This window comes from Felis catus, chromosome B3 (assembly GCF_018350175.1).
Source record: "Felis catus isolate Fca126 chromosome B3, F.catus_Fca126_mat1.0, whole genome shotgun sequence".
NCBI lineage: Eukaryota > Metazoa > Chordata > Mammalia > Carnivora > Felidae > Felis > Felis catus.
The window spans coordinates 88,278,570-88,295,031 of NC_058373.1; the positions used below are offsets into that span (position 1 = coordinate 88,278,570).

Genomic DNA, 16,462 nt, shown 5'->3' on the forward strand with positions numbered 1-16,462 from the left:
AAAATATATACTTTAGGAAGATTATTTTGGTACAGGAATGGAAAATGGATTTGAAGAAGGTAAGATTGGAGGCAAGGATGTCTATGAGAGGCCACTGCTAAAATCTGGGGAAGAAGATGAAAGCTTAAATTAAGGTAGCTGAGAAATTAAGGGAAAGGATAGATTTAGGAATAATTAAGAAGACAGACCACTTGGGTCTTGGAGCCTGATTGATGAAGTAAGTGAAAGAAAGGGATAAACTCTCAAGTATTTGGTTTGGATATTTGAGTCCTTCATGGGATCATTCAGTGAAGATATAGAAGTGAGATCTGATTTTTGGAAAGAGTAAGATATTTCAGACTTTGGCATATGGAAGTTGAGATTCTCTTTGGTTATCCAGGAAGAAATGTCTATTAGGCAACTCAGCTGAATGTTTTGAAGTAAGAGATATGGACTAGAGTTATCCTGTAAGCTGATGTCATAGATATGGGTGCCAAACCCCAAGGGTCATGGGGTGAGAACTGAGGTTGGAGCTCTTGGGAAGACATTTAATTGATAATCAGAGGAATACATAGATGAGAAAGATAAGCAGAAGAAGTAAAAGGGGAAAAAAGAGAGGAACAATGTAATGGAAATAGAGTTTAAAGAAGGAGGAAGTGTCATTAGTGTCAGTCTGCAAACAGGTAAACTAAGAACTACAGAAAAAATTTTATTATATTTGGCATAAAGGTGTAATCAGTGACCTTTCACCTGAGCAGTTTTAGTAAAGCAGTATGGGCAGGGCAGGAATTGAATCATGCACAATTATAAGGGGAACAGCTGAGTTAGGAATGAAAAATGAAATAGTAGGATGAGAACAGATCAAGTCCTGGGAGCAAAACCAAATTGGGGGTCAAAATGAGCAGGAATTGATGCTGGACAGGAGTAGGGAGAGGACAAACATGAGGCTCATATAGATTCTGTTGGAATATGATATAGTTTAGCTGGCATGATTGTAGTTAGGATACCCTAGAGGCATTATACAACTTCTGAACCACATTTCTAAGACGTATTTTCTCCTGACCAGACATTTCACATCCAGAGGGCAAATCAGAAATCCTGACCAGTTACATGCAACTACTCATCTAGCATTAAACAGCTGAGAACTGTTCCAACACAATGAGGCAAACTGTCTGTGGAAAGAGGAGTCTTTTATCATATACTGCATAGGCCCAGAAATCAATAAGTGCTTGACAGTCTGGAAAGCATCCTTTTGATGATGGATCCAATGTCATTGAAAGTACTTAAATGCCTCAGCAATGTTTGTCTTTTGTCAAAGAAAAATGTGGTTGTAAACTGGATGCACTGAGAAGGCTTGAAGCTCTTACTTTGTTTTCAGGGTAGGCATGCCAAGGATATCATGTACTACATTTTTAGGGATAAATATCCAGCAGCATTGGTGAGGTAGCTAAGGAAGGTATCCCTGGAAATTCTGATTTGTTGAGGGAAGGACAGGAGACAAGGGTGCTGTGTGTGGATGTCTAACTTGGTTGGATGTTCTCTGATCAGGTAGCTCTGGGGCAAAGGCAAGCAGGTTGACTCCATTTCTAGTTCATACTTGAGTCTGCTTCTCACCTACTTACTCCCCATAGTCATCCATTTTCTCTGGTTATTGATCTTCAGTTTTGCTCTAGGCTATAACCCTGGATCCTCTGATACCAGACTTACTATGTTTACCAGTGAATTACTAATAGCTGACTCTGGCTCACCTTCTTGGATCATATAATGTCTTATAAAGTGTACTCACTTGAGCAGAAATACACCTTGTTAAAATAGACTTGAGTAAAAGGTTTCACCCACTCTCATCACCAGAATGTTGACTGAAAAGATCTTGAAGCTTTTATCAATCCAATTGCCTATCTATAACAATATGATGAGATCTCTAATTCAGTACTTTCATAAGCAACAAAAGAATTTGTGGACAATGCCTGATTCCCCAGTCTGTAAGGATAACAGTTCATGTAGTTCAATGCCACAAAGTACAAAGTGGGACAATGGCTTTTGATAGAAATTTCCAGTTTTTCGGTGAAAACTCTTTGTAAAAGAAACAGTTTTTATTCTGGTCTGGTTTGAATTTTCTTCTGTTGGCCAAGTTTAGCTGACCCTACTCTGATCCTCTTCTGTGTGTTACATGGTATTTTTGCCTACTCTCTTCTGCCTGATGATATAACTTTTTTGCTTAGAGATATTTTTTAGAATGAATTTTTTCCCATTGAAACTGTGCAAAATGTTTAATTCATTTTGTTCTGCAAAATGTTGGTACCTGCTTTCTTCTTGCCTCTGAAAGGGCTGGTTGATGTTGCCCTGTGTCTGTCTCTGCATTATCCCATCCATCTCTGTCCTTGTGGCCCTTGCTCACTTTTGCCATGCAGCACTCTCTGTCCTGATCTGTATTCTCTTCATTGTGGTGATGGTTAATAGCTCAGACTTCAGAATGAGGCTGCATTCTTACATGGAGATTCAAGTGGGAAAGAATTTGCTTCCATACTCATTCAAGTTGGCGGCATTCATTTCCTTAAGGATGTATTACTGAGGGCCCAGGCTTCTTACTGGCTGTTGTCTGGAGGCCTTCCATAGAGTTCTTGACACATGGCTTCCTTGGTATGCCTGCTTGCTTTATCAAGACAGCAAGGAGAATCTCTCACTTCAGTCTGCTAAGAGGCAATATTATATGATGTAATATAAAATGGGAGTGACACACTTATATTATATGATGTAATATAAAATGGGAAAGAACACACTTTCGCTGTGTTCTATTTGTTAAAGCAAGTCGTAGGTTTCTTCTACACTGAAGAGGAGGGGATTACACAAAGGTGTAAACACTAGGCAGTGGACAGTGTTTGGAGGGTGCAGTCACCATAGGGTCTGTGTGCCATGCCCAGATGCTTGACAAATTGTAAGGTCATAGGAGGTACTGAACTATTCCATAGCCTTAATCTTATTAATTCTATGAACAAGATATCAAAATATCATACTATAATAGAGCTTGGGAAGATAATGGAATAGGAGGACCCTGAACTTAGCCCTCCCATGTTTATAACTAGATATCATCCACATCCAAGTCAATAGGCCAGAGAATGATTGGAAGGCTGACAGAACAAACTCCACAACTAAGTATAGAGAAGAAGCTGCATCTGAAAGTTTAGGACAGTCAGAAAGGCAGAGGGAGGATGCCTGTAGGAGGAGGGGAAACTGCACATGGAGAGGGCAGAGAATTGGGCCCTTGGGCCATGGAGTGCACATGGGGAAAACTATTTCTTATAATATTTGGCTTTAAAACCTCTGGGTGGCAGGGTGGCACAGATACTTTTAGCTCAGGTACAGGGCTGGGGCAAATTTTGCCCAAATTTTGCTTGTGGCCCACCCAGCTGCTGGGTGCATAGCTGCTGCCATCATGCACGCTGTGCCACACCTAACCACCACACAGCACCCAGCCAGGTTGCCCCCAGCCACCATTATGCCCTGGGCCCAGCTATGCTCAGCTACCAACAAGCACCACGCCTAGCCTCATGCCCCTGGTCACCTGACATGTAGGCCCCAGCTGCCCTAGCACTTCAGGGAATCCAGAATAGGAACTAGTGGCTCAATGAAAAATTTTCTAACACCACCACCCTGTTCTTAAATTCCCTGGCAGGCATGCCTGCTCAGAGCTGGCCTTCTGGGTCCCATTAACACCACAAAGAGCAAGGAGAACTCACAAAAGGCAGGGAGTCAGTGCAGACAATTGCGCTGAAAGGAAAAGTGACTCAGAAACAGTATCAGGGCATAAGCAACACACATAGGATACTCTCCTGAAGTGCCAGGTTCTGGTGAACAGGGAACATTGCCCTGCAAGGCACTTCAGGACCTCTTCTTCATAAAGTCACTGCTTTCAAGAGCAGAAGACATAGTTGCCTTTTTCTTTCTCTCTCTCTCTACCTTTCTTTCTTTCCTTTTCTTTCTTTCTTTCTTTCTTTCTTTCTTTCTTTCTTTCTTTCTTTCTTTCTTTCTTTCTTAGAGAAGTGTGGAATTTAATCTTTAGTTACAGGACACTGCAAGATATGGATTCCACAAAGAAGTAAGAAACCCATTTAGAGGAGAAGCTTCATAGAGTATGTACAATTTGGAACTGTTCAAGTATAGTTTCATTGTAAAAAGTGCTATAATAACAAAACACATTTAAAAGAGTTCTTAGTAGAGAAACAGTAAGATATACCAAACATAGTACACAACAAAGAACTTAAAATTTTTTTAAAAAACTTTATTTTGAGAAAGAGAGAGTGTGAGTGGGGGAGGGGCAGCGAGAAAGTAGGAAAGAATCCCAAGCAGACTCGGTGCCCTCTTCTCAGAACCCAGCTTGGGGCTTGATCACATGAACCATGAGTGTCATCCTGAACTTGGATTGTATAGCCTTCAGAGTTAGTTTCTGGAACAGCGTTTTGATCTTCCTCTTCCTCTACAAAGAAATACCTCTCAATCAAGTTTAATGAAGCTTTGTATACAGACTCATTTTAATGGTTTTGTAGAGTTTCAATTTTGTCCAAATCTCCACATTCTTTAATCATTATACTCAGTTTCTCAGTTTTACTTAGCTTCTCAGAAGGCCAAAAGATGTTTGAAATGCATCCATAATAACCAGAGTAATTTTTGTATCTTTTATAGTTAAGAGATTCATCAATTGTTCTATTATGCCACCATGAATGATGTATACAGTCTGTTCAACTGTTCTTCCACTTGTATAGTTGGTCACAACCCATACAACATCCTTTTGTGTCTTAAAGTCTGTCTCAGAAAATCAGTGAGGGATGGTACTAATCCATGATTCACAACTTGCGGTATCTAGTCTTGGTGACCAGCTATGATGTTTGACACTGTCCATATAGCTTACTTCTGAATATTAGTTTTGAGGTTCATTAGCAGGCTTGGAAGGACAACATGTACTCCTACATCTATTACAACCTGAGTCTGTTCATCTGCCCCAGTGACAATATTTACTGTGGCTTTTAGCACGGGAGTCACAATGAGCAATTCACTAGCTCCTAGAAGCTTTACAAGTTGGAGCACAACTCCTATTTTCATGACCATTTTAGTCCATTAATTTGGACCATCAGTAAGATAGGAGATGGCCCAGCAAGTATGTAATAATACTTCTGGATCATCATGATTCAGGAGATGAACTAAGGTAGGAAGAATCTGCTCAGTAGCATCTAACAGACATTCAGGATTCTTGTTGTGACAAAGGTTTGAAAGTGTCCAAGGAAGGTTATGTAAATAACCACATTCTAAAGATTACATATCAGAAACTGTAAGAGCCAACAGCAGGTCAACTGTACCATATTTGATAAACAAGTCTTGAGGAACTGAACCATCATCTGCATTGCTTCCTAGCACCCCTACAGCTTGTTAACTGATGTGGGCATGGGAAGATGCCAACAGAGAAATGAATGCTGGGGTATCACCTCCATCTACCACAATTTTGGTCTGTTCTGATGTTCTGGAAACAATGTTAGTGAGGGCCCAAGCAAATTAAAACTGAATAGGACTACAATCAGTTCTACCCATGAAGTATACAAATTTTGGAATCAAAACCAGCCCAGATTATGTTGTCTATGGGAGGCTGTGTTTCCCTGGAAAGCAGTTTCCTATCAGCTTTAGTAGCCTGGAGCTAGCTTTCCAAATGAATTGCTATTTATGCCTTGGACAATGTCATCAACAGACCAACTTACAGTGCCTTGGTTGTTGCAGTTCTCTTGCAGTAGAGAAGTAGCACCATCAGGAAATGAGCTTACATTTCTCCTTTTCAGCAGCTGGTCATCCTTAGCTTTCCTCAGCTCCTCATTAACTTCTATTCAGTGCCACCTCATTTCTGTACTGTCTTTCCCCTTGTTCTTGAACCTGTTAAGGCAGGCAGCTGGTGAATTAGCATTTATATTGGTGGACATGGTTATGAGACAAAGGGAGAAAGCGATACAGCTGGCTCAGGCTTCCAGGAGATGGTGTGGGGGCATGTAGGTCAGCTTCCCTCAAAATGTCCACAATGGCTCAGCCCAAAGACAGTGTTATAGCTAACTTTATTAACACAGAGAAACAGACAAAGAGGCAGACAAAATGAGGAGACAGAGAAATTTATCACAAATGAAAGGACAGGATAACACCACAGCCAGAGATCTAAGAGAAACAGATATAAGTAACATGCCTGAGAGAGAACTTAAAGCAATTATCATAAGGATACTCACTTGACTTGAGAAAAGAGTAGAAGACATAAGTGAGACTTACACAGAGATAAGGAGTAACATAGCAGAGATAAAGGACTCAATGAATGAAATGAGAAACACACTTGACAGAACGAATAGCAGGATGCAAGAAGCATAAGAATGAATTAGTAACCTAGAAGAAAGAATAATGTTTACTAATCAAGCTGGCCAAAAGGGAGAAAAAAGAATTACACAAAACGAGAATAGACTTAGGGAACTCAATGACTCCATCAAACATAGTAACATTTGTATTATAAGAATCCCAGAAGAAGAGAGAGAAAGGGGGGCAGAAAATTTATTTGAAGAAATAATAGCTGAAAACTTCCCTAATCTGAGGGAGGACACAGATATCCAGATCCAGGAGGCACAGAGAACTCCCATCAAAATAAACAAAAGCAGACCTACACCAAGACATATTGTAATTAATAGAAAGATAAAGAAAAAATATTAAAGCTGTAAGATGAAAGAAGTCAGTAACTTACAAGGGAAAATCCATAAAGGTGGCAGGAAATTTTCAACAGAAACTTTGCAAGTGAGAATGGAATGACATGATATATTCAAAGTGCTGAATGGGAAAAATCTGCAGCCAAGAATACTTTATCCAGCAAGGCTATCATTCAGAATAGAAGGAGAGATAAAGCATTTACCAGACAAAAACGAAAGAAGTTCGTGACTAGTAAACCAGCCCTGCCAGAAATATTAAAGGGGACTCTTTGAGTGGAAAGGAGAGATCAAAAGCGACAATATAAAGGTAGGAAATGCAAGAGCAGTGAAGATGAATATTTTTGTAAAAAATCAGTTAAGGAACTCACAAAAAAGAATATAACATATAATAACATATACCTAAAATGTGGGGAGTAGAGAGTTCAAACTTAAATGACTATTAACTTAATATATACTGCTGTATGCAGAAGAGGTTATGTACAAACCTAGTGGTAACCATATATCAAAGACCACTAATAAACATGCAAGGAATAAAGAGAAAGAAATACAATATATCACTAAATAAAATCAGCAAAACATGAGAGAAAGACAAAGGCTCAGAGAAAATCTTCAGAAAGATTACTTAGCCACAAACTAAGTAATAATTTGGTAATAAATACATATCTATCACTAATTACTTTTTTTTTATATGAAATTTATTGACAAATTAGTTTCCATACAACACCCAGTGCTCTTCCCAAAAGGTGCCCTCCTCAATACCCATCACCTACCCTCTCCTCCCTCCCACCCCCCATCAACCCTCAGTTTGTTCTCAGTTTTTAAGAGTCTCTTATGCTTTGGCTCTCTCCCACTCTAACCTGTTTTTTTTTTTTTTTCCTTCCCCTCCCCCATGGGTTCCTGTTAATTTCTCAGGGTCCACATAAGAGTGAAACCATATGGTATCTGTCTTTCTCTGTATGGCTTATTTCACTTAGTATCACACTCTCCAGTTCCATCCACGTTGCTACAAAAGGCCATATTTCATTTTTTCTCATTGCCACGTAATATTCCATTGTGTATATAAACCACAATTTCTTTATCCATTCATCAGTTGATGGACATTTAGGCTCTTTCCATAATTTGGCTATTGTTGAGAGTGCTGCTATGAACATTGGGGTACAAGTGCCCCTATGCATCAGCACTCCTGTATCCCTTGGGTAAATTCCTAGCAGTGCTATTGCTGGGTCATAGGGTAGGTCTATTTTTAATTTTCTGAGGAACCTCCACACTGCTTTCCAGAGCGGCTGCACCAATTTGCATTCCCACCAACAGTGCAAGAGGGTTCCCGTTTCTCCACATCCTCTCCAGCATCTAGAGTCTCCTGATTTGTTCATTTTGGCCACTCTGACTGGCGTGAGGTGATACCTGAGTGTGGTTTTGATTTGTATTTCCCTGATAAGGAGCGACGCTGAACATCTTTTCATGTGCCTGTTGGCCATCCGGATGTCTTCTTTAGAGAAGTGTCTATTCATGTTTTCTGCCCATTTCTTCACTGGGTTATTTGTTTTTCGGGTGTGGAGTTTGGTGAGCTCTTTATAGATTTTGGATACTAGCCCTTTGTCCGATAGGTCATTTGCGAATATCTTTTCCCATTCCGTTGGTTGCCTTTTAGTTTTGTTGGTTGTTTCCTTTGCTGTGCAGAAGCTTTTTATCTTCATAAGGTCCCAGTAATTCACTTTTGCTTTTAATTCCCTTGCCTTTGGGGATGTGTCGAGTAAGAGATTGCTACGGCTGAGGTCAGAGAGGTCTTTTCCTGCTTTCTCCTCTAAGGTTTTGATGGTTTCCTGTCTCACATTCAGGTCCTTTATCCATTTGGAGTTTATTTTTGTGAATGGTGTGAGAAAGTGGTCTAGTTTCAACCTTCTGCATGTTGCTGTCCAGTTCTCCCAGCACCATTTGTTAAAGAGGCTGTCTTTTTTCCATTGGATGTTCTTTCCTGCTTTGTCGAAGATGAGTTGGCCATACGTTTGTGGGTCTAGTTCTGGGGTTTCTATTCTATTCCATTGGTCTATGTGTCTGTTTCTGTGCCAATACCATGCTGTCTTGATGATGACAGCTTTGTAGTAGAGGCTAAAGTCTGGGATTGTGATGCCTCCTGCTTTGGTCTTCTTCTTCAAAATTCCTTTGGCTATTCGGGGCCTTTTGTGGTTCCATATGAATTTTAGGATTGCTTGTTCTAGTTTCGAGAAGAATGCTGGTGCAATTTTGATTGGGATTGCATTGAATGTGTAGATAGCTTTGGGTAGTATTGACATTTTGACAATATTTATTTTTCCAATCCATGAGCAGGGAATGTCTTTCCATTTCTTTAAATCTTCTTCAATTTCCTTCATAAGCTTTCTATAGTTTTCAGCATACAGATCCTTTACATCTTTGGTTAGATTTATTCCTAGGTATTTTATGCTTCTTGGTGCAATTGTGAATGGGATCAGTTTCTTTATTTGTCTTTCTGTTGCTTCATTGTTAGTGTATAAGAATGCAACTGATTTCTGTACATTGATTTTGTGTCCTGCAACTTTGCTGAATTCATGTATCAGTTCTAGTAGACTTTTGGTGGAGTCTATCGGATTTTCCATGTATAATATCATGTCATCTGCAAAAAGTAAAAGCTTGACTTCGTCTTTGCCAATTTTGATGCCTTTGATTTCCTTTTGTTGTCTGATTGCTGATGCTAGAACTTCCAGCACTATGTTAAACAACAGCGGTGAGAGTGGGCATCCTTGTGTTCCTGATCTCAGGGAAAAAGCTCTCAGTTTTTCCCCGTTGAGGATGATGTTAGCTGTGGGCTTTTCATAAATGGCTTTTATGATCTTTAAGTATGTTCCTTCTATCCCGACTTTCTCAAGGGTTTTTATTAAGAAAGGGTGCTGGATTTTGTCAAAGGCCTTTTCTGCATCGATTGACAGGATCATATGGTTCTTCTCTTTTTTTTTGTTAATGTGATGTATCACGTTGATTGATTTGTGAATGTTGAACCAGCCCTGCATCCCAGGAATGAATCCCACTTGATCATGGTGAATAACTCTTTTTATATGCCGTTGAATTCGATTTGCTAGTATCTTATTGAGAATTTGTGCATCCATATTCATCAGGGATATTGGCCTGTAGTTCTTTTTTTACTGGGTCTCTGTCTGGTTTAGGAATCAAAGTAATACTGGCTTCATGGAATGAGTCTGGAAGTTTTCCTTCCCTTTCTATTTCTTGGAATAGCTTGAGAAGGATAGGTATTATCTCTGCTTTAAACGTCTGGTAGAACTCCCCTGGGAAGCCATCTGGTCCTGGACTCTTATTTGTTGGGAGATTTTTGATAACCGATTCAATTTCTTCGCTGGTTATGGGTCTGTTCAAGCTTTCTATTTCCTCCTGATTGAGTTTTGGAAGAGTGTGGGTGTTCAGGAATTTGTCCATTTCTTCCAGGTTGTCCAATTTGTTGGCATATAATTTTTCATAGTATTCCCTGATAATTGTTTGTATCTCTGAGGGATTGGTTGTAATAATTCCATTTTCATTCATGATTTTATCTATTTGGGTCATTTCCCTTTTCTTTTTGAGAAGCCTGGCTAGAGGCTTGTCAATTTTGTTTATTTTTTCAAAAAACCAACTCTTGGTTTCGTTGATCTGCTCTACAGTTTTTTTAGATTCTATATTGTTTATTTCTGCTCTGATCTTTATTATTTCTCTTCTTCTGCTGGGTTTAGGCTGCCTTTGCTGTTCTGCTTCTAGTTCCTTTAGGTGTGCTGTTAGATTTTCTATTTGGGATTTTTCTTGTTTCTTGAGATAGGCCTGGACTGCCTTCACTGCGTCCCAAAGCGTTTGGATTGTTGTATTTTCATTTTCGTTTGTTTCCATATATTTTTTAATTTCTTCTCTAATTGCCTGGTTGACCCACTCATTCGTTAGTAGGGTGTTCTTTAACCTCCATGCCTTTGGAGGTTTTCCAGACTTTTTTCTGTGGTTGATTTCAAGCTTCATAGCATTGTGGTCTGAAAGTATGCATGGTATAATTTCAATTCTTGTAAACTTATGAAGGGCTGTTTTGTGACCCAGTATATGATCTATCTTGGAGAATGTTCCACGTGCACTTGAGAAGAAAGTATATTCTGTTGCTTTGGGATGCAGCGTTCTAAATATATCTGTCAAGTCCATCTGATCCAATGTCTCATTCAGGGCCCTTGTTTCTTTATTGACCGTGTGTGTAGATGATCTGTCCATTTCTGTAAGTGGGGTGTTAAAGTCCCCTGCAATTACCACATTCTTATCAATAAGGTTGCTTATGTTTATGAGTAATTGTTTTATATATTTGGGGGCTCCGGTATTCGGCGCATAGACATTTATAATTGTTAGCTCTTCCTGATGGATAGACCCTGTAACTATTATATAATGTCCTTCTTCATCTCTTGTTACAGCCTTTAATTTAAAGTCTAGTTTGTCTGATATAAGTATGGCTACTCCAGCTTTCTTTTGGCTTCCAGTCGCATGATAAATAGTTCTCCATCCCCTCACTCTCAATCTAAAGGTGTCCTCAGGTCTAAAATGAGTCTCTTGTAGACAGCAAATAGATGGGTCTTGTTTTTTTATCCATTCTGATACCCTATGTCTTTTGGTTGGTGCATTTAATCCATTTACATTCAGTGTTATTATAGAAAGATACGGGTTTAGAGTCATTGTGATGTCTGTATGTTTTATGCTTGTAGTGATGTCTCTGGGACTTTGTCTCACAGGGTCCCCCTTAGGATCTCTTGTAGGGCTGGTTTAGTGGTGACAAATTCCTTCAGTTTTTGTTTGTTTGGGAAAACCTTTATCTCGCCTTCTATTCTAAATGACAGACTTGCTGGGTAAAGGATTCTCGGCTGCATATTTTTTCTGTCTAGCACCCTGAAAATCTCGTGCCAATTCTTTCTGGCCTGCCAAGTTTCAAAAGAGAGATCAGTCACAAGTCTTATAGGTCTCCCTTTATATGTGAGGGCACGTTTACCCCTTGCTGCTTTCAGAATTTTCTCTTTATCCTTGTATTTTGCCAGTTTCACTATGATATGTCGTGCAGAAGATAGATTCAAGTTACGTCTGAAGGGAGTTCTCTGTGCCTCTTGGATTTCAATGCCTTTTTCCTTCCCCAGTTCAGGGAAGTTCTCAGCTATTATTTCTTCAAGTACCCCTTCAGCACCTTTCCCTCTCTCTTCCTCCTCTGGGATACCAATTATGCGTATATTATTTCTTTTTAGTGTATCACTTAGTTCTCTAATTTTCCCCTCATACTCCTGGATTTTTTTATCTCTCTTTTTCTCAGCTTCCTCTTTTTCCATAACTTTATCCTCTAGTTCACCTATTCTCTCCTCTGCCTCTTCAAGCCGAGCTGTGGTGGTTTCCATTTTGTTATGCATTTCGTTTAAAGCGTTTTTCAGCTCCTCGTGACTGTTCCTTAGTCCCTTGATCTCTGTAGCAAGAGATTCTCTGCTGTCCTGTATACTGTTTTCAGCCCAGCGATTAATTTTATGACTATTATTCTAAATTCACTTTCTGTTATATTATTTAAATCCTTTTTGATCAGCTCATTAGCTGTTGTTATTTCCTGGAGATTCTTCTGAGGGGAATTCTTCTGCTTGGTCATTTTGGATAGTCCCTGGCATGGTGAGGACCTGCAGGGCCCTTCCCCTGTGTTGTGGTGTATAACTGGAGTTGGTGGGCGGGGCCGCAGTCAGACCTGATGTCTGCCCCCAGCCCACCGCTGGGGCCACAGTCAGACTGGTGTGTGCCTTCTCTTCCCCTCTCCTAGGGGCGGGATTCACTGTGGGGTGGTGTGGCCCGTCTGGGCTACTTGCACACTGCCAGGCTTGTGATGCTGGGGATCTGGCGTATTAGCTGGGGTGGGTAGGCAAGGTACACGGGGGCAGGAGGGGCAGGCTTAGATCGCTTCTCCTTAGGTGATCCTCTCCAGGAGGGGCCCTGTGGCAGCGGGAGGGAGTCAGATCCGCTGCCGGAGGTTTGGCTCCGCAGAAGCACAGAGTTGGGTGTTTGCGCGGAGCGAGCAAGTTCCCTGGCAGGAACTGGTTCTCTTTGGGATTTTGGCTGGGGGATGGGCGGGGGAGATGGCGCTGGTGAGCGCCTTTGTTCCCCACCAAGCTGAGCTCTGTTGTCAGGGGGCTCAGCAGCTCTCCCTCCCTTTGTCCTCCAGCCTTCCCGCTTTCCGAGCAGAGCTGTTAACTTATGACCTCCCAGACGCTAAGTCGCGCTTGTTGTGGGAACACAGTCCGTCAGGCCCCTCCGCTTTTGCCAGCCAGACTCGGGGGCTCTGCTTGGCCGGCGAGCCGCCCCTCCGCCCCGGCTCCATCCCGCCAGTCCGTGGAGCGCGCACCGCCTCGCAGCCCTTCCTACCCTCTTCCATGGGCCTCTCGTCTGCGTTTGGTTCCGGCGACTCCGTTCTGCTAATCCTCTGGCGGTTTTCTGGGTTATTTAGGCAGGTGTAGGTGGAATCTAAGTGATCAGCAGGACGCGTGGTGAGCCTAGCGTCCTCCTAAGCCGCCATCTTGCCGCTTCTTCCTCCTTGGAGGTTTAAAAAAGTCTATCACTAATTACTTTGAATGTAAATGGGTTAATGTTCCAATCAAAAGACATAGAGTGACAGAATGGATAAAAAAGCAAGACCCATTCATATGCTGCTATAAGACCCTCATTTTAGACCAAAAGACACCTACATATTGTTACTAACAAACATAAAGAAACTCATTGATAACAGAATACTAATAGTAGGGGACTTTAATATTCCACTTACAACAATGGACAGGTCATCTAAGCCGAAAATCAACAAGGAAACAATGGCTTTGAATGACACACTGGACCAGATGGACTTAATACTCAGAACATTTCATCCTAAAGCAGCAGAATACACATTCTTTTCAAGTGCACATAGGACTTTTTCCAGAATAGATCACATACTGGTTCACAAATCAGGCCTCAAGTGTGAAAAGATTGAGGTCATACCATGCTTATTTTCAGACCACAGCACTGTGAAATTTGAAGTCACCCACAAGAAAAAAATTGAAAGACCCTAAATACATGGAAGTTAAAGAACATCCTACTAAAGAATGAATGGGTTAAGCAGGAAGTTAAAGAAGAAATAAAAAAATATATGGAAGCAAATGAAAATGAAAACATGACAGTCTAAAACCTCTTGGGTGCAGCAAAGGTGGTCCTAAGAGGGAAGTGTATTGCAACACAGGCCTACATCAAGAAGCAAGAAAATTCTCAAAAACACAACCTAACCTTACACCTAAATGAGCTAGAAAAAGAAGAGCAAATAAAACCTAAAGCCAGCAGAAGAGGGGAAATAATAAGATTAGAGCAGAAATAAATGATATGGAAACAAACAAGAAAAGGGACACCTGGGTGGCTCAGTTAGTTAAGTGCCTAACTCTTGGTTTCAGCTCAGGTCATGATCTCATGGCTTTGTGGGTTCAAGCCTGCATTGGGCTCTGTGCTGGCAGGGCAGAGACTGCTTGGGATTTTCTCTCTACCCTTCCCTCACTTGTGCTGTCTCTGCCTCTCTCTAAGTAAATAAATAAACTTAAAAAAAGTATGAATTAAAAAAAAAACAGTAGAGACTAAGAGCTGGTTCTTTGAGAGAATTAATAAAATTGATAAACTAGCTAGGCTCTTCAAAAAGAAACAAGGACCCCAATAAATAAAATCATGAATAAAAGAGGAGAGATCACAACCAATACCACAAAAAAATAAATAATTATATGAGAATATTTTGAAAAACTATATACCAACAAATGAGGCAATCTGGAAGAAATGTATAAATGTTTAGAAGCATACAAACTACCAAAACTGAAACAGGAAGAAATAGAAAATTTGAACAGACCCATAATCAGGAAAGAAATGGAATCAGTAATCAAAAATATTTCAACAAACGAAAGTTCAGGGCCAGATGGCTTCACAGGGTAATTCTATTATACATTTAAAGAAGAGTTAATACCTATTTTTCTCAAATTGTTGCAAAAAAATAGAAATGGAAGGAAAGTAAACTTCCAGACTCATTCATTCCATGAAGCCAGCATTACCTTGATTCTAACACTAAAGACTGCACTAAAAAGAATTACAGGCCAATATCCCTGATTAACATGGATGTAAAAATTCTCAACAAGATACTAGCAAATTGAATTAAATAGTACATTTAAAGAATTATTCACTACTGTCAAGTGGGGTTTGAATCATCACTGCAGGAGGGTTCAATATTGAAATATTTGCAATATTGATTTGCAAATCAATCAATGTGATATACCACATTAATAAAAGAAAGGATAAGAACCATATGATCTTCTCAATAGGTGCAGAAAAAGCATTTCAGAAAATACAAGACATATTCTTTTTTTAAAAAATATGATTTATTGTCAAGTGAGCTAACATACAGTGTATTACAGTGTGCTCTTGGCTTCGGGGGTAGATTCCTGTGATTTATTGCTTACATACAATACCCAGTGCTCATCCCAACAAGTGCCCTCCTCAATGCCCATCACCTATTTCCTCCTCTTCCCCACTCTACCCACCCCATCAACCCTCAGTTTGTTCTCTGTATTTAAGAGTCTCTTATGGTTTGCCTCCCTCTCTGTTTGAAACTATTGTTTCCCCTTCCCTTCCCTCATGGTCTTCTGTTAGGTTTCTCAAGTTCCACATATGAGTGAAAATATATGATATCTGTCTTTCTCTGTCTGACTTATTTCACTTACCATAATACCCTCTAGTTCTATCCACGTTGTTGCAAATGGCAGGATTTCATTCTTTCTCATTGCCAAGTAGTATTCCATTGTATATATAGACCACATCTTCTGTATCCATTCATCAGTTGGTGGACATTTGGTCTCTTTCCATAATTTGGCTATTTTTGAAAGCACTGCTGTAAATATTGGGGTACATGTGCCCCTGTGAATCAGCACTCCTGTATCCTTTGGATAAAATCCTAGTAGTGCTATTGCTGGGTCATAGGGTAATTCTATTTTTAATTTTTTGAGGAACCTCCACACTATTTTCCAGAGTGGCTGCACCAGTTTGCATTCCCACCAACAGTGCAAGAGGGTTCCCATTCTTCCACATCCTTGCCAACATCTGTTGTTTCCTGAGTTGTTCATTTTAGACACTCTGACCTGTGTGAGGTGGTACCTCAGTGTGGTTTTGATTTGTATTTGCCTGATGATGAGTGATGTTGAGCATATTATCATGTGTCTGGCCATCTGGATGTCTTCTTTGGAAAAGTGTTTATTTATGGCTTCTGCCCATTTCTTCACTGGATTATTTGTTTTTCAGATGTGGGAGTTTGGTAAATTCTTTATAGATTTTGGATACTAACCCTTTATCTGATATGTCATTTGCAAATATCTTCTCCCATTCTGTCGGTTGCCTTTTGGTTTTGTTGATTGTTTCCTTTGCTTTTTATTTTGATGAGGTCCCAATGGTTCATTTTTGCTTTTATTTCTCTTGCCTTTGGAGATGTGTCAAGTAAGAAGTTGCTGTTGCTGAGGTCAAAGAGGTTGTTGCCTGTTTTCTTCTCTAGGGTTTTGGTGGTTTTAATACAGGAAGTATTCTTGATAAAAACTCTGAAGAAAGTAGGGATAGAGGGAATATACCTCAACATTATAAAGGGTGTATATGAAAGACCCACAGCTAATATCATCCTCAATGGAGAAAAACAGAGCTTTTCCTCTATGGTAAGGAACAAGATAGAGATGTCCACT

At 40.2% G+C, this 16,462-nt stretch overlaps 1 pseudogene; it reads right to left on the reverse strand.

Moving 5' to 3' along the window:
* Nucleotides 1-2,564: 2,564 nt before the first annotated feature.
* Nucleotides 2,565-6,052, reverse strand: LOC101084033 (annotated as a pseudogene).
* Between the last annotated feature and the right edge of the window lie 10,410 nt (nucleotides 6,053-16,462).